This window comes from Lathamus discolor, chromosome 4 (genome assembly GCF_037157495.1).
Source record: "Lathamus discolor isolate bLatDis1 chromosome 4, bLatDis1.hap1, whole genome shotgun sequence".
Classification (NCBI taxonomy): Eukaryota; Metazoa; Chordata; class Aves; order Psittaciformes; family Psittacidae; genus Lathamus; species Lathamus discolor.
The window spans coordinates 89,139,431-89,162,789 of NC_088887.1; positions in this window are offsets into that span (position 1 = coordinate 89,139,431).

Here is a 23,359-nt window from a genome sequence, read left to right on the forward strand (position 1 = left end):
AAATTGAAAGGCTTCAATAATTTTAAATCATTCTACACTGCACATAGAGATTTAAATTTCAGTGCTAATTTTTTTATTAGCACTTTAATTTGGAAGGTACTAGGCTTCTACAAGATTTAAAATTATTGGAGCATTTCAAATTTTTATAAGCTTTCCAGTAAAGATGTGACTGTGGTTCTGGGCTTGTAAAGTGTAGCACAATTTAAATTTAATCTAAATTATTTAAGTGCTTCAGACTTCAGGGAGATTTTCAATCTTTCAAACTGGGATCCATGTTCAGAGACTAGAGCAATCTTATAATGCAAAGTGCTTTCATAATTTTAAAGACCTGCGGGCAGCATTCAGAACAGGCCTTTTTTATTGTCAGTTTGTTAATTTAAAATATTTGTTTTCATCTCCAGTGTATGGCAGGGTAACAAGTAAAATAAGAGCCTAAAGGGAAGACACCGTTTTCTTTCACATTTAGATAGATGGTGAGGTAATATGAAGACCACTGTTTCACAATGCACATTTTGAAATTTATTATAACTTGTTACATGACCTGTAGTCTCACCCATGCCCACAGGTATTACAGGTACTTATTATCTTAAAAGATCAAAGATGCATAACTTGCATTTTCATTCTTGCTGTAGACTTTGTTTCAGCTGGAGATGAACCAAAATATGTTTAATTGTATTTTGTTTAGTTTTAGTCTAATGCAAACATAACAATTTCCTATAAAATCAAAGCCATATGTCATTTTTGTAGCCATCTTTGCCCTCCAATTAACAAAGTCTTATGGCACTGAATACATGGGTTTCTGATGAATACGTCCTGCGAAGCAAAATTTCAAAGACTATTAATGAGTGCCTGGGAAAGAATTCTGCTAGCATCACCAGTAATTTCGTAATTGAAATGTCTCCACCCATTTAACACATGAACATAACTAATTCTACTGGTATTTTTAATCATTCATGAGCATCATTTGCCATTCAGATTGCTTAGTAAAAATAATCTTATTCCGTTTTCTTGGCACTGTAAACTTCTAAAGGCACTAAGCAATTGTTGTAAAGTTAATATTGAAACGTGTTAGCATTACTGCTGTTGCAGGAATGAGCTGTCAGATTCAGTCTGAGCAAAAGTTGTGTTAAATCTTTGGTACATATGTTTATCAAGATGTGCCAAGAACTGTGGAGGAGGGCTGAACTGCAACAGTGAAGCATGCACTAGAAGCTTTTGAACTAGATCAAGCAGGTGGGAAAGTGGTCTCTTTGATTCTTTTGTCTGGTAGGTCAGATACAACCAACTAGCTGACAGTCAAGTGATTTCTATCACCCTAATCTAAAAAGAGCTTTAGAGATTTGTTTGAGCCACGAAAAGATTGGAAGATCTAAGGTTATTATTTTGAGGTAAAATAATTAGCTGACAAAACCAATATCTGTCCCTTTTGTAAAAGAGCACTAGACTTCTGTTTGGATAGTAGGAGATTGTTATACAATTCTAGGTAAAGCCTATCTACCACTCACCTGTCTCAGATGGGCGTAGGACATACAAAAAAATGTCTACACCAAAGAAGCTGTTGACATGCAGAGTGGAAGTTGATAATTGGTAACAGGCAATGGATTCTCAGTCGCTGACAATTAGTGATATTAAGGGAAAAAGAAAAAAAGAAAAACATTGACTATGGATGAGTGTGATTGGGTTTTGTCTTTGCAAGTTTGAGGGCAAGATTCACTGATTTACTGTAAACACTTTGGTTGCTTTTGTGTGCAAAGGAGTCATGAATTTGGTTTAATGACAAACACTAAACTGGGTTTATAGCTGTGTTCTGTTCTTAGAGTGGTATAAACCATCTGGAGAATACTACTAAATCTTACCCACAGAATCAAGGCCAAGTTCTCAGCTGACTTAAATTTAATTTTGTCTAGTAATGTCAGTTTATATCATCATCAGTATGTATCAGAATCTCCATTAAGTCATTCTTTTGATTGAAATATGCACAAATGAGGACAAGATGGCAAACTGCTATAATTATTCACTACTAGATGTTGTATGAAACGTACAACAAAAAATAATTAAGAAAAACAATCTTTCAACAAATCCACATAATAAGGCATAATCCCTGTCCCGGGGTTCCTGCACTGGCTATGTCTGATGGATCACTAATGATATATGTAGCCAAACTGAACTAAAGGGTTTTTGTGAGGGATCATGAATGCATCAGGGGGTTGTTCTACCAGGTTGTACAATACTGCAGGAAAGGTTAAAAGCAAGTGTTTAAAACGAAAGACAGATAGGATAAGACAGAAGTAGAAGTTACAGTACTTTAGCTATACTTACAAAACCAGATGGAATTTATGCTACATGTTAACCTTAACAGATGGAATACAATCTTTTCCAGGTTTCCAATAATATAATTAATGATAATAAGATGGAAAAAGCCTCCAATAAATAAATAGAAAACTTCATACCAAGTCCTTATTTCCAAGGTTGTTCTCTATTCACAGAAAGGCAATGAGAAACAGGAGGTAGGAAAAAGTCCTGTTCCATCACCCTTTGTCTATTATTGTTATTTAATGTAACAATTTATATTAAATGCTTGAGAGTTAGGATGGGTCATGGGCCATTCCCATGAAGTCCATACTTTCTCTGGAGTATATAAGAATTTAGTAGCATGGATACCAGCTGTTCAGAGCCAGCTGATGTGACTCAGAGAATGGGCCCTGGTCACATTTAATAGATTGGTTTAATTTATTTCAAAGTCCCTCCAGACACTTTCTTTTTTTTAATTCTTTGAGATGTGGTTTTCAACTTACATGTTATAAAGAACTGTGCATAAACCTTCCTTACAAAACTGAAGGATTTAATTTGTTGGGAAAATTATATTTTTTGTCAGGATTAGTGCCCAACCATTTTTCCAGCCATTGTTTTCACTCTTCCTAAACAATACTACTTTCCAGGTAACAAGAGGGTCTAGTAATACAAACGAGACATCAGTGTTCTGAATATACTTTGGCAGATTAACCATTCTCTGAGAGAAGTGTCAACATCTAGTGTTGTGATTACGCATCAGGTTCATGGATTGCAGGAAATCTTTGGAGGAAGGTGCATGCATGACTGTAACCTTAGGAGAAAGGAAGTGCGTAAGAATAAACCTGTCCTCTGACCAGCACCTACAAGCCTGACAAAAGTTCTTGATGCTGAAAGAGCAGTCCTAAAATAAGACACACTCCATCTAGTCATCTTTTCAGCTGAATTAAATAGAAAAATATGCTTGAAACTGAACGAGCATATATGTTGAAAAGTACGAGCAGTCAGGCATAGTTCCAGTCCCGCCCCTCCCCCTCTTTTTTCTTTGAACATAGTCAACTCATTAAGATTTGAAAAGTAGTAAATGCTAGTAAATCTGGTTGTTCTGGTGTTGGGCTACTGTTAATAATAGCTTCAAAACCCATGATCCTCAGCAGGAGTATTTCCCAAATGTTCAGAGTCAAAATTCATAGTACAAGAGAGCCTGGAAAACACTACAAAGCTAATCTTACAGATTTTATCTCAGCAGTGCAAACAATTGTTCTGGAGAAGACATCTGCAGCAAGCAACCAGAAGAAAACAAAGAGGAAACTGACTTAAAACCCAACAGTCCTTCAGTCCTTTCTGAACTTTAATATTTCTATTGCCTCTTTCTTGCATGAAAAAGAGTCAGAGTCAGATAGAAGCTGTCTAAATTTATACTTTTATTCATTTACACTACAAATAATGAGAATCGTATTTCGTACCTTCAAAAGTATTTTGGAAGCAAGAGTTCACTCTATTGTCAAACTTCTTATTAGCTTCCATATACATCACATATACAGCACTTCATAAAATAATTGCATTAAAATTCAGGTTATTATTATTGTTGCTGTTGCTATTGTTGCTGTTGCTGTTGTTGCTGTTTTGGCTTGGAAAACTCCATTCTTTAAAGGAGTTTAAATTCTGTAAATCTAGGATTCCTGTTTCTGTCTGTCTGCCTGCTAATCTCTGGACAGTTTAGGCAGGAATTATTATAGGTATTTGTATAGATGAGCTTTGGATATGCTACTTTAATTAAACATTTGGCATTAGTACCTATGTGGTTCTGCTACACAGATGTATGTGAGGGACACTGAATATGGACAGAAAAGAAACAATAGGGTGCAGTTGATAAGTGGGACCATGGACACTAAAAACTGCATAAATTGATGCAGATCAGCTACAGGAGTTTCTCATTTTCTGGCCCGTGAAATCTCCTGGGAAGCTTCTTTGACCCTCTGTTGTGGTTTAAGCCCAGCCAGCAACCCAGAACCATGCAGCTGCTCTCTCACCACACCCTGCCCCCCCCCACCTCTGCTCACAGAGGGATGGGAAGGAGAATCAAAAGAATGTAACTCCCACGGGTTGAAAGAAGAACAGTCCAATAACTAAGATAACACAAACCACTACTGCTACCACCAATAATAATAATGATAAGGGAAATAACAAGGGAAGAGAATACAACCGCCCACCACCTGCCGACCAATACCCAGCCTGACCTGAGCAGTGATCTAGCCCTTCCGGGTAACTGCCCCCAGGTTGCATACTGGGCATGGTGTGCCGTGGTATGGAGTACTTCTTCAACTACTTTGGGCCAGGTGTCCTGTCCCTTCTTCCTCCCGGCTTCCCCTCCTCCCTAGCAGAGCATAAGACTCAGAAAGTCCTTGGTCAGAGTAAACATTATTGAGCAGCAACTAAAACCATCGGTGTTATCAGCACTGTTCCCAGGCTGAAAGTCAAAACCACAGCACTGCACCAGCTACTAGGAAGGAGAAAAATGACTGCTACTGCTGAACCCAGGATAATCTCACTGAACTGGGAACCTGTCCAGAAATTTTCCTGGCTCCTCAGTTGCTGTGGGTTTGAGCCTAATTTTGTTTCTTAAAATTCAGTACCCTTGTACCATTGTGCTTCATGAACTCACTATTTCCCTTGATTTAGCTTGTACATTGTGTCTGGTTCCACATTTCACTACCTTTCTCAAATTTTCAATTAATTTTTCAATATTTGCAAGTAGGTCAAGGATGGCCTCTCCTCTAGTTGGTGAATGTAGAGGAGTGTTGGCTGTCTTTGGTTTCTAAGAGATAATCCCTCTATAAATGGTATCTTGTGATTCTGTGTACCTTGAGATTTGGTCCAGGATATTTTCATTCCTGCAGGTCTCTAGTCATATACCATCTGTCATTTCTTGGTTTTAATTCCTTGCATTGCATTTGTTAACAAGGATTAATATAGTTCTCTGATATGTTAGACTGAAGTTTTCAAAAGGTTTGAAGGAAACAGTTGCTTATTTTTGGTTGGTTTTGTTTTGATTTTCTTTCTTTTTTTTTTAATATGGGGTAAATTAAATCTACCCAACAGTGCTGAGCTATTCAAAATCTTAATAAGAATTCTGCCTCCAGCTATTTTTTCCTATATATACACAGTTCTTTCTGTAATATTTTGGAATTCTAGTGTTGAGAATCATCAGATATACTTCCAGTAACATGCATTATGCTATTGTAATATACCATCATTTGCTATTTCTTGCTCCTCCCTGTTGTCTTCTCTGTTCTGTTTTTTTGCGATTATCAAAATACATAGTTTATTACTTATTTTTCTTTTCCCTGAATCCTTTTCTCCTTCTACTTAATACAAACACTTAGGCAGATTCAGTGTTTTATTAGTAACAATTTGATATCTCAGTATGTACCAGATGGAGTTAAAAGAAAGCTAATTTTTCCTCTTCTAATGGCTAACAGTAGTTTGATAATTTTATGAAGAAATGTATCAATTCTGAGCTTGGGTTAACTACTCATATGTCAAAATATGGTAAGTCTCAGCTCAGGCTACTGCAGCATGCAACACTAGCAGCTGTTAGCATTAATAATGAAGAACATTGAGACAATGGTAATATCTGTTATGGTCCTCTGTATTAAAGAGATGATGATAAGCAAATCTTTGACATGATTGTATCCGTCTATAGTTTGTGAATACTAATGAGATATACTTTGACACAGGGCATCATGTCTGAACTATAAAGCCATTACCAAAATTATATTATAAGTAAAATGTGGAGTGAAATGCTAGGAATGAGTGTGCCAGATGTTATACTCTGAAAACATAGAATATTTATGGACTTTTCCAGTCTGGTGCAATGGATACTCAGGACACATAGAATGTTTGAGAAATACAGCATTGGAATATACTGAATTATACAGTATGATACAAGTGTTTTCCAGGAGATGATAGTTACTGCACTCCTGACTAAGCACTGGAAACAAAATTGGAGCCTTGGTGATGTGGAAAAGAGGAATTGATGCAAATTCTACTCTTTTAACAGCATGCATCTTTTTACTGATGCCTGAAAAGAAGGACTGTTTTCAATTTATTTGAATTTATTTATTGCTTTTGCTGCTTTTTTTTTTTTTTTCTTGAGGTTTATGCCTAACAATGTCTGTGTTACTTGAGAAGTTCTCTGGACCCTGATTAACTCTGAGAAGCAGACAGTATTATCTCTGTGTGTATTACAAATATTAGGCTATAAAAACTGACTAGTGCAGTTGTAAGAACACCAGAGTTTTGTATTTTGGTCTAGACGGAAAGCATCCATTTCACCAGGAAAAATGATGACCAAAGACCTAACTGCAGGTACTCCAGAGATACAGAAATGAGATGGGTAACTAACTAATATTTATCAATGCTGCATTATTTTTCCTGAAATCCTAGAATTCATTAATCTAAACCAAACTCTATTGGCTTCTTTTGTGTTTTAGGAAGATGAGGAGGCTCAAGAAGGAGGGCGTGAATGCAGCCTGGAAAAGTGTGCTGTTTAGCTCCTGTATTTGACAGTATACACAGTTATGAAGCTCTGTTTTTCTTTGGAAGACGGAGAACAATACTTCTTCATGCTGAATGATAATGCCACTGGCTGATGATCTCCTGATAGATGAAATAAACCAGCGTGCACTAGGTTGTTAAAAATTAGATTACATACAGAGCAATGTACCCTATACTTGAGAGCTCTAGGCTTGGCTAAATGAACTTAAATATGTCAAGTTTTAACTGATACAGAATATCAGTAAGTAACAGATGTGCTAAGACCTGAACAGAAGGTTGCTTCCTGATCTCAGCTCCACTAATAAGGGTTAGCTATAATGAGTGGTTAAATTTGTGCTTAAAAGTTAAATTTATCTGGACCCTGTAGTGGATTTCATGGGCAGAATGGATTTCTGGAAGAAATAATGTCCCCCACATTAGGGAGTTGTAAACTGCTCTCAGAATGTGAAAATTAGCTGAGGTATCTCCTGGAGTTATAGAATCATACAGTTATTAGAGTTGGAAGGGACCTTAAAGATCATCTTGTTCCATCCCCACTGCCATGGACAGGGACAACTTCTACTAGACCAGGTTGCTCAAAGCCCCATCCAGCCTGGCCTTAAACACTTCCACGAAGGGGGCATCCATAACTTCCATGTGCAACCTGGTCCAGTGTCTTACCACCCTCATAGTAAAGAATTTCTTCCTAGGGTCTAATCTAAACCTACCCTCTTTCAGTTTAAAACCATTCTCCCTTGTCCTGTCACTGCATGCCCTTGTAAAAAGTCCTGCTTCGGATTTCTTGTAGGCCCCTTTTAGGTAATGGAGGTCTGCTAAAGGGAGCTCTTATAAAGACACACAAACACCACTCTACCTAAACAGGAATGCTGCTATACAATATTTTGGAGAGGTTAAGCCCCAGCAGTCTCAATAGGGTATATTGTAGTCATTAAAAGAACACTGAAGGGAAACTAATCTTAGAGCTCAGCATTAGGTATCAGTCCAGAGAAGCAGACTGCAGTTTCCAAAAAGTCATCGAGAAACATAATTCCCATTAAATTAAAAAAAAAAAAAAAAAAAAAAAAAAAAAAAACAGAGAAGAAGAAGAAGAAAATCTAAAATCCCGAATGCCTTTGTCTTTGTTAATCTTGGCTTCAGGCAGAATTGGCCTGAGAATAATGCTGATAACATAACGATGTTTTAGTTATTGTTAAGTGGTGCTTACCATAATCAAAAACTCTGCCAATGAGATGCACAAGAAGATAAGAGGGAGCACAGCCAGAACAACTTACCTGAACTAGCCAAAGGGGTATTCCATACCGCAGTGTGTCATGCCCAGTATACAAATGGGGGGGAGTTAGTTCGAAGGCGCCAGTGTTGCTCGGGATGGGGTAGATATTGGTCAGCAGCTGGAGAGCAATTATATTTTGCATCACTTGTGTTTTCTGAATTTTATTTTCCCCTTTTTTCTTGTTCCCTAATATTATCATCATCATCATCACTGTTGGTATTTTTTCTATTATTTCATTATATTTTACTTTATTTCAACTATTAAACTCTTCTTATCTGAACACATGGGTTTTATCTTCTGGTGCATCTTCAGATGTATTCAATAAACTTTCCTAATTATTCAACTTTTTCAAAAGGGCAAAGAAATGTAAGTTTACATCTTCATTTAAATCACCATGCTAACTTTTAAACTTACAGACTTAGTGGAATTATTAAAAAATATTTTCCAACAAATAAGCAGCTTACCAAAATGCAAAAATGTAGCTCTTTTTTGTCCATTAAACTGATATAGCTAGTAAAGTGACAGTACTAGTTTTCCTTAGCCAAGAAAGCTACCACTTGTCTGGTAAGACTTGCAATTAAGATTTTATTTGGTCCAAAACTGATGACTTTAAGGTCCACTAGGATTTCTCTTGAATTGCCAAATTGTCTGGCACATATCATTCCAGAGCCAGCAGATGATATAATACATTTTGGTCATTATTAATCTGAGCTGGACTTGAAACAGTGGCCTAGAGGTAAAAGTGTCTGTATGCTATTTCCAGTCCCCTGAATCAAATAGCTCCCATAGAGTTTGTACTCAGGAACAACATTATACTGAACAAACTGTAGAAGCTTTTTGCTTCTCTCTCTCAAGTAGATTTGTTGCACTCAGCTTTCTTATTCACATTTTTCAGGCCTTTGAATAGTAGAACTTCAGTCAGGCAAATCAAATTCAGCAAAGCCAAAGGGGATTTTATTTATTTATTTATTTATTTAAAATTATTATTTATTTACTTCATATAAAAGGGGCTTTTGGTGACAAAACCACATTTTTAAGGCATAACACCAAAACTAAAAAAATGTATGTCCACAGTTATGAAAGAATTGTAAACAAAGAGGGATTCTAACAGCTGAAATACTGCAAAACTTTAGACTTTTCTAATGCAAATCTCAATATGTTTTCCTTTCATAACATGAGTAGCAAGTTGGATATGCCCACGTCAAGTAATAAGCAACAGGGTACACTAGGCCTGGCTCTTCTGCTATTGTTAATACTTGCATAAAATCATCCTAGGTAAGCAAATTATTTTGTTATATTAATTTTATATTTATGAACATTTTTCAATTTTATTTTGTTTTTTTCTTTCCTGTAGTTCCTCAAGTGTCCTGGTGGATATTTACTGATAGCACAGGATATATCTGCATGCATATCTTTCGATAGATAATATTGATTTCAAGTTTTCTTCTATGCATTTCTGGCTGAATAAGTGTCCTGGGGATATAATGCTCTAAAACGAAGTTGGTGGAAAAGGTTGGTGGAAAAACAGTTTTGGAAGATTGAAGATGAAAAAAAAAAGCCCAAATATCTCAGCTATGTTAAAGTTGATCATTAGAGGAAGTTAACCATCATTTTAAATTGGCATCTATAAACTGTATAGGCTTTTATTTATATTACACAAATTTCATAGGCACTTATAAGTACAAAGTAGTACTTAGAGTTCTCTTGCCTGGTTTTTATTAGTCTGGATTTTTTTAGTAATAGTCTGAGAAAACAATAAAATGGGCAATTCAGTACTTCAAGTACAAGTTTGAATACTGAAATTAAGTGCAGGATTGCCTAAACATAATTTTAATAATATTTTATATGCTTTAGGTGTTTGAGACATTTACTTGGGCCAAACATGTATGAGACAATTCATGCCCGCTTTTCTGCTGATACAGAGGGTGCTAGGAAACAGGTGAGAAGCCTAGAGCATCTGAAGTGGTTTTAATTACTCTAAATTTAAGTGACATAATAGGCCACTGATAAAGATTAGAAATTATCTGCATGTGATTTCAACTAATAAAATTTAATCTTGCTTTTAAGTCTCATATAAGTATCCAGAAGCCTCTTTCTAGTTTATTTGAGCAGTTTGTTTATGCCTCACTGACATTTTCTTGCTGCATTGCAAATATCCTAGATTTGGGGGTCTTTCCATATTTTGTCATTAATCAGTTCGCATATTCCTAATTATATTTTCCTTGCTGTTTGTGTACGTCATCTTGCAGACAAATACAAAGAAACTGCTTGTAGTTTTGCATTCAGCTCACAAGTATAAGCTTTCCCATTGCTAAAGGAAATCTTTAGTGGTGTGTTGCCGATATTTCAACAACAGACTCTTACAGATCATTCTCCCCTTAAGCCTATGTTAAATCTGTGCATCAGGAGTATGTGTGCTCCAGAGAGGAATGGTGACAGACTCATTTGTTTCCAATTTAATGTGAAAATGCATTATCATAAGCATAACCAAGAAAGATAGGATCTTATTTGGCAAACAAACTGGTATGAAGCTCCGGGAAACATCTAGACTTAGCAAAAACTGATGAAAAGCATGTGTGCAGATAGGTTTACTAGGATAGCACTGTGCTTTGAAACAGCGTGTGAGTGGTACTGTTACTCATTATCTACTGACATGTAATACATTGTGAGATGTTTGTTTTCCTCACTATGATATCTAACATTTGTTAAAATCCTAGGAGTTCCCAAATGCAAAACATTAAAAATATTGTACGCTAAAAAAAAAAAAACCCAAAACCAAAAAAAACAAACTCCAAAATCAAAACCCAGCTAAAAAATTATTAATATTTTAAATTTTGCTCAAAATTACATCTCAAATTACTTTATGACAGCCTTCTAATACCAGTTACATGTGTGTGTGTTTCAGTATGTCACAGGACAATTAAAAAGGCTTAATAAAGCACTACTGTATGAGGAATATCCTGAAGAGTTATAAGAGTGTGGAACTAGCATTGTGTTATATTCCTAAGGATCTTCACACAAATAAATGGTATGGGGAGAAGTCTTTCTCTGCCAGTAGCTGAGGCAGTCTCAACAGTGCAATAACCATTAGCCTACAGTAAATTTGGGGAAAGTAAACTGTCATTCTTTGCTATTAGAGATGTTTTACATTATATGAATAAATGACCTATTTATTGGCTGTGAGAAGAGGGACTAAACAGAAGTATGACATACATTGTTTAATACTTGTGTACTAGCAACAGTGTTGTGTGATTTAAAATAGTGACACACTATTCACTAGTAGAATATACACACTTTTTTGATTTATAAGGCAAAACTTCAGACCCCAGACCAGACTCAAGGTTTGCCCAGAATACATGCCTTTTCCCTGGGCCTTACTTTGTAGTCTCCACCTCCAGTCTTGGTTCCTTCCAGTATCCTTTATCACTCACTAACCACCCAGTAGCTCACATGCATAGAGCATGAGTTTTATTGTGAGAGAATACAGGTCTCCTGTGTAGAACAGAAAATGAGAATAGGATTTGACAAAAAGGCAAGGCAAACTGGTGAGGAAGAACAATCACACTGAGGAGCAGCTTGCTTACACAAAACTAGCAGTTAATTAATATTAAATCTTGCATTGAACCCAAAATAAGAATATTGAAACAGTGTAACCAGACCAGTATATAAGTATTTTATGACACTATGATGGTATAGCCAGTCACAGTATATAAGCATTGTACACAACTATGTGACCAATAAAACCACAAAAAGATCAAAGGCACCCAAATAATAAAAAGGAGCTTTTCCTTCCAAAGAGCTGTCAAGCCTAATTATCTTGACATCAGAGAGCCACCAAGGACCATTGTCTTCAGTGCTAACTATGTGGCAACTGCTTTGTGGTATTGTATACTCACTAATTTAGAGTATAAGTGTGAAAGACTAACAAAGTCATATATGTATTAGTGATGATTAATGGTGCATAAGAATTAAGAGTTAGTACTGTGTGCTGTTAATTAATTGATTTAGTAAGGTTTACTTTTGAAGTTTAAAACTGGAATGATTTTGTCAGATTTTTAAATGGTCCATCCCAGCCAGCCCTAATATCCGTAAATACATTTATGTACAAACATATAAAAATATGCTTCCATTTAGTATCAACAACTACTTTCTATGTGGTTCATGACTGTTTATTTTCATGTCAGCTGCAAAGGTGTGATTAAATCTCTTCAGTGCTGCAATTGAATGATTATTTTGGTAACCTCTGAGTCAGTTGATAATTCTGCTCTTTGCTACTGTCTTTGTTATGCTCTGGTTTTGTGGGTTTGCCTATCTGTGGGTGCACTTAATTTATTAAAGTTCACATCTCTTTTATTTCTCTCATGTTGAATAGCCCTTAACCTAGTAACCCGATAGAACAGATCATACATTCTAGATAACCTTACAAGGTGGTATAACAGATAAATTTTGGCCTTACTGAAATTGGTGAAAATTTTGATGTGGAAGTCAATGGAACCAGCTTTTTTATTGGTCTCCTGTCTTCTCTGAGATACATCAACCATTAAGTTATGTATTGAAAACTACACTAGATTTTACATGAGACCTGTCCTTTAGACTACTGTGTGCAGTGGTGCATATTAAATTTTACCTAATGAGCAGCAAACTGATTAGGATCCACAAAAGGAAAACGAAGTTTATTAAAGGCTTCCCAAAAATTATGTGAAGAGAAAAGCTTTAAAAACTAAATATGTCTAATTTGGTTAACATATAATATAGAGGTAATCTGATAATGCTCAGAAATATCTGATGCCTGTTAACATTTCAGATGAAAACGTAACGGACTGTTACAGGAAGAATTGGAAGGAATGGTATGAAAATACTGGCATGAAAACAATGTTTTGAAACTCACAGAATAAAATTCAGACAGTGGATCTGAGCACCGACAGAAAATGACAGAAAGCCTCAAATGTTATGCTTCATTTCATCTTTTCATAATACTTTTAGAAGCAATAACAGGATGGCATTGTTTATAGAGTGTGGAGCTCAAAACAGTGAATTCTAATTTAAGCTTGGTTACTAACTGTAAGAGAAAGTGAAGGGATTATTTCCATCAAGACAAGAAGTTCTTAAGCGTAATGTGGTGATAATAAAAGACAACTTACTTTTAGGAATCTGAAGAAGAGAAAGTGGCTTGGAAAAGGTGAAATAAATTTATAAAAGTGAAATGGCATGTGTATCAGGATTTTCTGGCAGTAAAGCAGTAATTTGATTTCTTAAAGGCATCATAGAATATAGATATTGCAGCAGAACACTGAGGCTAAAAGGAAAGTTTTTGAGTTTTACTCAGGAGATGATTAGAGTTTTAATGACAGCTAAAAACCACAATAGAATGCAGATGAGGATTTTTTTAACATTGAGATGTCTCAAAAGCAATCTATATTTAACATAAATTCTTTTTATGTATATAAAATATACATAAGGTCAGAAATTGAAAATTGAGAGAGTAGAATTATCTCTCTATGGCTGTACAAAAGGTCCTCAGATCATGCACTGTTTGGACTAGGTAAAGATAAAAGTTTATGTTTAAACATAAGCAAATCCAAATTCAGAAACCAAATAATTCAAAATACTGTAGTTGCATTCATATCTGAACATTTTGTAAAAAAATTACTGTGATGAATGTATGTGGTATAACAATCATGAGGATCAAACTATGTTGCTTTTGTTGAGTTACCTGCTCAGCAGCCCTAGAAGCAGATTATAGTTTAAAGAGGTGTTTCATCTTTCAAGAAACAGGCTTTATAGATTCCATTTAATTAAATTAAATTTGAGTAATTTAGGTTCTGAACTTTCTGAACTGTGAAAAAGGCAAATTTTTAGAAATCATAAAGCCTTTAAGGATTGATGAATATGACAACCCTTGAAAATTGATATAAACAATATCCATTAATTACAGATAATAAAATAGGAGCTAAAATTATTCCATTCACATGAAATAAAATTATTATTAAAACATGCATTAGTCAGATTATATTTAACATTATTTTTTATTATGACTTCCTTAAGACTCTTAAAGACTTAATTACTACTAAGAAACTCAGTGTCTGTGAGTCTTTATTGTCTGATTTAACTCAGGTAATTATTTCAGAAGAGACAACACAAGTTACTTTCTCCCAGTAACAGGGAATCCTCCCAGATTCACAGGGAATCAGGTTCAGTAAGTCTGGGTGCATGTATCCTTGCAATAGTGTCCCATACGAGATAGCTTTAGTGAAACAGAAACAACATTAATTAAGTTGAAAAAACCCGGGCGGAAGAGAGAGAAAATGAGTAGTAGTGAGTTTAACCTAATAAATTTGACTCTTAAGCTGTTAAGCTAATTCCTCCCACTTCCTATTCCAGCTGATAGTCAAACGTAGTACAGGCAAGCTTTTGTGGTGAGTGATTATTTTCTCCTCTTCTGGAGGAACTGAGGTTCACAATTTCAACGGATGTAGTTCTGTAAACACCACAGAATCTAAATTCATTTAAACAAGATATGTACTTATGAAATGACAACTGTAAACAATTAAATATTTAAGCTGGAATATGATGCAAAACATGTTGACTGTCCTAACACCAGGGAAAACAATTTAAGCTAGTAATAATCATAATCATTATAAGGTTTATAGCAGCTGAATTATACATCCCTCACGAGTGGGGAAATGGATTTGCTAAATAAAATATTAACAGTTATATAAGTTTTTTTCCACAAGTGGATTTTTATACTGACTAGGTCTCTGCAAAGCCTATCAGAAACCTTCCATGCTTCTGTAAAGAAATTCTTCATTTTAGCAGAGAATAATGGCCAGAAAAAATCAATTATCTGTTGAGATTACAGAAAGTTGAAGTCATGGTATAGAGTTTAACTAGGACCACCTGATCAGTTTCTCTCCCCTGTTGTGTATTACAGACCCCATTTTTGCGTTTTATGCAGTCATCCCAAAGTCAAGATTGCATCAAAGTCAATAATTGTGTCTGGCTAAAAATGCATTGTATTTAACTAGACTGAAATAATCTTTTTCCAGTGGTTAATTAACCTTACTCTTTGATATTTGTGCCTTATGCCCAAATTGAATTTGCCTGGCTTCAGCTTCCATTGATTTTTACTGATTTCTGTTTTTCTTCTAAGCTAAAAAGGCCCTTATTAATTAATGTTTTTCTTCTAAGGACTACATAAGCAGTAATCAAGTAATTTCTCAGTCTTCCATTCATACGTTAGATAGCTTTACTTCTTAGCTAGACTTCTTCAAAAAAGTTTCTTCTTAAAGAGCAAAATATACTTGTTTTCTTGTCCTGATCTCCTCCATGTGATGGTCACAGTCATACAATGTCCCATGTGCCAAATTTGGAGAGCAGTGATTGACTGCAATTCCAGAGTTGTTTTCTGTAAGAAGAGTAAGCAAGACGCCTGGAAGACACTCACAGTACCATCGGAAGAGTAATACAGGCATCCGCTGAGTCTTTAATTGTCATCTGTTTCCAAGAAAAGGGCTGTGAATTTTTTTTTTTCAACATTTTATTTTTAAACAGCTCTAAAAATGTGGTCATTAGAAGGCTTAGAAACATTTCCATACTAAAAATAATGTTATATGAAAGAAAAAATAAAATCCTTTTCACTAATACTTATAATACAAGTTAATACTCCGTACTTACTCTATTTATACTGCCAGGTATTATGTCAATATTCTTTTTTTTTTTTTTGACTACAGCATAGTAGGATGTTAGTTGTAGAATGTTTTAAAGAGATCTACAGTTGTCTGGCCACTGTAATTCTTAACACTTTCTCTTTAGGAAGATTCACTTTTAATATTCAATACTAAAAATCAATACTTATTCAATACTAAATATTCAATACTAAAATTCAGTTTTAGGAATACTAAAAACCAGTAGAGTATATCCTGTTCTGTCAAATTATGAAGTGTATACTTATGCAGTAACAGTTCTGTTTCTGCAGTGTGTTATTTACCAGTATGCAGGTTAATGTGGGATCAAGATCCCCAGTATAACTGAGACATTCTGGTCACTATTTACTGGCATTTATGTCATTTCAAAAATGCTACCACCAGAAATTTTCATTTTATAGTCAAGCTAGTGATTAAAATTTTAATCACAGTGTATATTATATGTACACATAACATATGGAATGTATTGTTAAATATCAATATACTCATGTTAATATAACATACTCTATATGCAATATATTAGATTATATATGATGTATTTCTGCATAGGGGTATACATTATCATGATGGTGGTTTACAGGGATAATCACATCTTCTGATAACTCACCCATTTGTCAATTCTTTTAATGTAGGTGCTATCTTTATTCTACAATTCTTTTTTTTTTTTTTTTAAAGGCGAGTACTGTTTAGCACTTCTCAAATAAAAGAATAAAGTACCTTTATCCTCCAGTGTTCCAATCTGCATGAAGAAATAATTAAAGTTTTTTTTTTTTTTTTGCAAGGTCTACTTTCTGTTAAATCAAATTGGCAAGGACTAATTGTATTATTTTAATTCTTTATCAGTTGTGTCATGCATGAGTATTCCATTCATGTGACTAGATGTCAGGCTAACTGCCCTAAGTTACACAATTATTGTCTACCATTTTGTTAAAGAATATTTAATGTGTAGTGTTGGTTTCCAAATGCCAAAGATTGAAGGCATTTCCTAATTAACAATTTCAATTTAAGGATAAAGAAATTGAGTAAAAAAAGTATACTGTGTTATGTCAAATATGCCCTTGACACCTACAGAGCAGTGTACCTCAATAAAAGGCATCAAATAAAGGAAGAGACTATGTTTTCTAGATCCAGATCAGAGTAATAGAACTGTTTTGTAAGTAATAAACAAGGTAAAATGAAGTCTGTCATCTCAAAACTTTCCTCCACATATTTTAATGGAAAATTTGATGAGAGTGTATAATTCTCATTAATTTTCTTCTTTATGTATTTCCTCTTTCTTACAAAACTTCACAGAGACTTCACAAATTTGGTGCTACCTCTCATCTTCATTTCTCTTGAAGCTGGAACAATCACTTGTTAAGTTAAAAGGAAGATGAAGAGAGGTTGTTCCAGCTCTTTCAGCTATGAATATCTCTTACTCTAGAAGAGCTTTTGTTGTGCATGTCAAAAAGTAGTTGCAGAATTTTGTTCTAGAATTACCATGCTTTCAATCTGAGTAATGATTTATCATGGCTTTAAAGCCTGTGTGCCCAAATCCAGAAATGCCCCACAAACTCTGAAAGTGTATGCCTGCCTACCTTTAAGACAGTGAAGGAGTGAATGGTATTTGGTTTGTACCTGGCAAGTGAACTCAAAAGGGAAATGTACCCATCTTCTCAAACCCTTATTGTTAATATAATCTTGAGCTTTCTCCTCTGTTAAGAATGGGGAAAATAGACAGAGGAACAACAACCACTTTATTCTGGTGAAGAAGCATAATTGTTTTTGCATTAAGCAACAGAAGATAGTATTTGGGAAGCAGCTCTGATACTGCCACTGAACCACTTTTGATGGAGAAGCATAAAGCCAAGTACTGCTGGGACCCATTTCCCACTCATGACTATGATTTTGCTGGCTTACCTGTCTGCCATGCTCAAAGTTTTCCTATTTTGGCTATTTAAAAGCAAGTCTTCTTTTCCCAGTGTAGATGAGATTTATTTAGAAATGAAAAGGATTGAGAAATGAGAGGGGTTTCTCAGCTGCAGCTCAAATGTATGTGGAAAGACTCTATAACTTTTACCAAAGAAAGTAAACTGAATCCTTAGCTATAGCAAAAGACTATCATTCTTTTGTATTAGTATGGTGGTGTGTATACCATAAGGGTAATTCTTACATGCAATTCACCTGTGTACTTTTGTCCACTTTGATATACCTGGCATTCATAAAGAACTTCCTGTCTGAGCCCTTAGGATTAGAGGATGTTGTTTATTCATTAACAAGGCATAAATGATTCAACATCAGCAATTGAGATAATAGACCAAATAGGGAAGTTAACATCTATTAACCTCTGTTTTACACTTCCTACACCTTGTCCAAATTGTTTTGATCTTTTGGTAATGTTTTATGACAGCTTTTTTGACAATAGGATTTTTCAAATTAGAAAAGGATAATAATTTTATTCTTTGTTTCATTGTCCTATGTAATGAAGGAAGCATAGCTTGTGTTTCACAAATCAGAACCCATAAGATATTGCTTGCTAATTCTAAGTATGTAATTAACATGAGCAGTGAACTTTTTACAAGTTAAACATTATTATTATAAAGTAACAATAGGAAAAACAAATGTTAAAGAGCTTTTAATAATTGGTCATCTGACTTTTGATGAAATATCACAGAATCTATCAGGCAAAAAAGTGAAATGGGAGCTTTTTTTATTCTAAACTTCAGACTTCAAAAAATCATGAACTATGATTCTGTGTAATGTAAGACATATGGCTTTCAGTCAATATGATTTCATATGGAAATATTTCATGCAACTTCACAAACATGCTCAAAAATTATTTGCATTTTTTAGCAGAATGTTTAACATGATTTTCAGTTGCAGTAATAGAAAGGAAAGGAATTACTGAGACTAGAAATAAATCCTCTGCCAAAGAGAAATGTCAACCCTTCCCTTTTTTTTTTTTTTTACTTTGTGTCTTATGTTTGATTTTTCTGATACACATTGTAACAAGTAATTTATTTTTCTAGAAGGTAGAGCTTGATGTACAAGGACAACCTTTTCCATGTTGTTGAACAAGCAATCTGACTATTTTGGGGAAAACTGAGTTATCATGATAGTTTATCTCTACCATTACAGTGCTGAATGGTATTTACACACTCTGAAGCTGAAAAAAATTAATGAAAAGATGACAGGGGAAATGTCAATACTGCTGAATGAGTACCCCATTCTTCAGTATTTGTAATTCCCAGCTGGAGATGCCTGATGAAGCCATGTTTCATTTCTGCACATGAGGCCTAAGCCTGGGTGTGAATCATCACTTTTTCCCATTTCATAGTTTCAGAATAAAGGAGGTCACTGTTGTGAGTTAAGTAAATGCATTAGGCAGCTAAGCCTCACACAGCCACTTGCTCTTTCCCCACAGTGGGGTGGGTTGAGAATTAGAAGAGCATATGCAAGAAAACTTGCGGGTTGAGAAAATGTCAGTTTGGTAAGTAAATCAGAGCAAAACAGAAACCCAACCACAAAACCCCAGAAAAACAAAGCTAACAAGTGATGCAAAACCAATAATTCACCAGTCAACCCAAATGCCCAGTCGGTCTTTGAGCCATGGCAAACCCTGCCCAGCTTTTCCCCCAGTTTTGTTGATGAGCATGACATTGTATAGCACAGAATACAGCTGTCCCAGCTGCATTCCCTCCTAGCCACTTGTGCTCCCCAAGTCTACTCTCTGGAGCAGAGTGAGAAATGGAGAAAGCTGATGATGTGTAAGCACTGCTCAAAAATAGCTAAAACATTGATGTGTTGTCAACACTGTTCTGATCACGAATAAAAACATAGCACCATAAAGGCAGTTAATAAGAAATTAACTCCTTCCCAGCCAAAACCAGTATTATTTCATATGGGAGCAACCTGTGCCTCAATGAGGTATTACAAATCCATAGTTCATATTAAAATCAAGTCTAGACACAGTTGTCATTCCAGTCTGTCTTTCCTGGGTGTTAATTATAACTGTTGGGTGAAACTTTATGTTATAAAATTTCATGTCATTAAATCTTGCTTTGGTCTTCTGTAGAGGCAAGGGGAGTATTGCTCTTTGTGGAAGTCTGAGCTGAATCCTTCAGGCTTTAAGATCTATCAGAGTTTTCACTGGAGGGCATTTTTATTTTCCTTTCAAAGTTCAGCATCTGTCTAAACACGTGTGCTCTCGAAAACAAGTGAAGTCTCTATTACTGCATTCCTAAGGCAATTAATGAGCATAAAGGGAATATGCAAAGAGGGAAAATAAATTAAAGGAGTGTTTGTATAATCCCTACAGCACATTGTAAGTCAACAAAATGATGCTGTTGGGATAATGTTGAAGAGAGTCCCAAACTACTTTTTTTGATGCACTTAGCAGATGTTTTTCCAAAAGTATCCCCCCAGTAAATATTACTTGCACATCCTCTAACCTGTCTTATTCTTTGCCAAGCTGAGCTTTAACACTTTTGCTTATGTGGCTTTCTCTATGTGAAAAAAAAAAAAAAGAAAAGAAAAAAAAAAAGTGTGTGTTCATGTATCCAGACTGTAATCAAGTACTTGCATTTGTTGTAAAGCCCCTATTCATTTGAGAAACAGAAATATAAAGCAATCCAACAAAAAAAAAAAAAAATGCACTAACTAATGTTAACTGTTGTCATGTATACTTTATGTCATAACTTCTCAATAACTTCTGCATGAATCAGTCTGCATAGTTGCACACCAACTAATTTTTAGTTTTGTATTATTTTAATGTTTGATTTAATATATTTTTCCAGTGAACATTTTTACTGATACTATACTTAGGTCAGTATTTGTCACCTCACTAGCTTTTTTCTTAAAAAAATCTGTGGGTGTCAGATCTCTTTCACCAGGTCTGGAAAGAAAAAATTATTTGAATTTTGAGTCAAGTAGCCAATATTCTTAATAAACCTGTGTGTTAGGCTGACCCCATGTAGCAGGCGAATACTCACAAAGCCATTTGCTTGCCTGTCTCTGCTCTGGTGAGACAGAGGGAGAAAATTGGTAAGAACAAGAGTGAGGGTTTAAATAAAGAGAGGGATATGACTTTTGAAACACTATTGTGTGTAAATCAGACTTGACTTGGTGAATTTAACTTCATTTATTGCCAATTAGCATAAATACTTAATTACCAATTTAGAAACTGGGAAACTGACACCCTGCCCCTTGGCTGACATCAGCAGCATAGGCAGGATGCTGCTAAATAATACACGTGAGAGCAGCATTCAACAGTCTTTTTCATGATTGGCGGTTGCTGCCAGATGACCTGGACACCAAGTGTTCCCAGCAGTCTGCCAGAGCCACAGCATTTCTTGTGATCCTGTGTTTGCTGTCAGTGAGTTGCCGTATGGGCAAATGGTTACTCATCTTTCTTACCGCCTCAATAAACCTTCGTTACTAAGTTGCCAGACTCCATTACTGTTCAGATCACAAATACAAAGATGACAAACTTTAAAACACCTCTCCTCCCCCAATCCCAGGCTCAATTTCATTGAAAATTTCTCTCCTTCTCTACCTCTTTCTTTTCCTCTTCAGGAGTTCAAATGAGACACCTGTCCTAACTTGTTATCACCACAAGTTACACTCAGTCCCTTCAGTAAGGCAGCAAATAGTGCAGGAGGTTGAGGTCAGTACACTGTGTTTTCCCTCTGCTGCTTGTTTCTTACCTTTTTCATATGCTCCAGAACAAATCATCCAAGGCCATAGTTCCTTTAGATGTGTGGTTACTCTGCTATGGAGCATGTACTCTGACCTTGCTATTCCCTCCCTCCATCTGCTGTGCCCTCTTCTCTCTTTCCAATGTTGTTTGCCCTTTCTTAAGCATTTTCACAGACGCACAGCCATCTTTTATGATGTGCTCAGCTGTGTTCTGTGGTGGGTCAGTTTGAGCCAGCTGGGACCAGTTTTGTACAGCACAGGGCAGACCCTTACCTCTTCTCTCAGAGGCTGTTCCTGCAGTCTGCCACTACTAAAACCTTGCCATTCACACTCAACACAACCTTTCAAATTATATTAGAATGACTATAACTTAAAATAGATGAGAAATGAAACTGGATCCACAGAACCATCAGTCTGACCTCAGTGGGAAGCCACAGGAAACAAATTATGAAGGAAGCAATAATTAAATAAATTGAGTTGAATGGAAAATTGAAGCAAGGATTAGCAAAGACAGATTGTGTCAGATTGGTATAATATTTTCTTTCATAAAATGACTACTTTTATAGACAAGAAGTGTGTGGTAGATCGAATCTATCTTGACTTTACAACACTTGATATGGTACCCCATGGGAACTCTTCACTTAAGATGGTGGTTAGTACAAGAATTGTAAGTTGAATAAAGAATTATTGTGTAATAGGGAGATTACTAGTGGAGTACTCAATGGATTCATTTTGCAGCTAATCTTTAATACCTTGCTTAATGACAGCGATATAGTTGGTATTAATGGATTTTTATGATGACAGAAAGCTGTAAAATGAATAAAGCAATAGAAACACCCAAATGTCTCTAGGGAAGAATGAGACAACTTTGAAAAAAGAAACAATAAAAATGATAACATGAAGTGCACCTGGGGGATTAAAATCATACCTCTGCTAACAGGTACAGATCTACCAGCTGAATGACAAAGAGGATAAAGAATTTTGTTACACTGATTGATGACAGGGTGATTGTAAGTCACTGATGTAAAATGAAAAATTGTGAGGGGTAGCTGGAAAAATATTTTTAGCAAAATCAGTAACAAAATTATTATGAAAGCATTCATAAAATCATCTCAGGAATTCTGTACTCTTCTGGTGACATATATGGAACATACAGATGCAGTAGTTCAAAGATAAAGAGTATGACTACTAAATAAAGTGAGATGGAACCCATCTTACGTAGACCCACATTATGCAAACTCATGCTAAACAAAGAGGTTGTTTACCTAGTGAAGAAAGTTCATAGAATTTTTGGTTTTTTTTTAATCTATAGAGACATTTACAGTAAACACCAAAGACAATGAGTATGGTTGTGTAGGTTACAAAGCCTTGCTAACTGGAGAGAACATCAGCAATTTGGTGGACTATTTAACCAGAAATCTATTTGTTAGACAGTGGAACGATAACTGTAGATGGATCAGAAAGAGTATTCAGTTTGTCATCTGATTAGACTTAGACTGTGAACAATTCCGTTGTTCACATTTTTTATTTAGAGCAACTTCCAAAAAAATATTTATATCATGGGAAATACATAACTTCAGTATTTTCATAACTGGGGTAAATGAGATGAATGGACCGAGGACAACAAGCATAAAGTCATAAAATAGAATCAGCTAGGTAAGAAAAGGCCATTAAGATCATCAAGTCTACCCATTACCCAAGGACTGCCAAGACCACCACTAAACCATGCCACCAACAGCCTTATCTACACAGTGTTTGAACACTTCCAGGGATGGTGATTCCACCACTTCCCTGGGCAGCCTGTTGCAATGCCTGATCACCCTCTCTGGGAAGAAGTTATTCCTAATACCCAGCCCACACC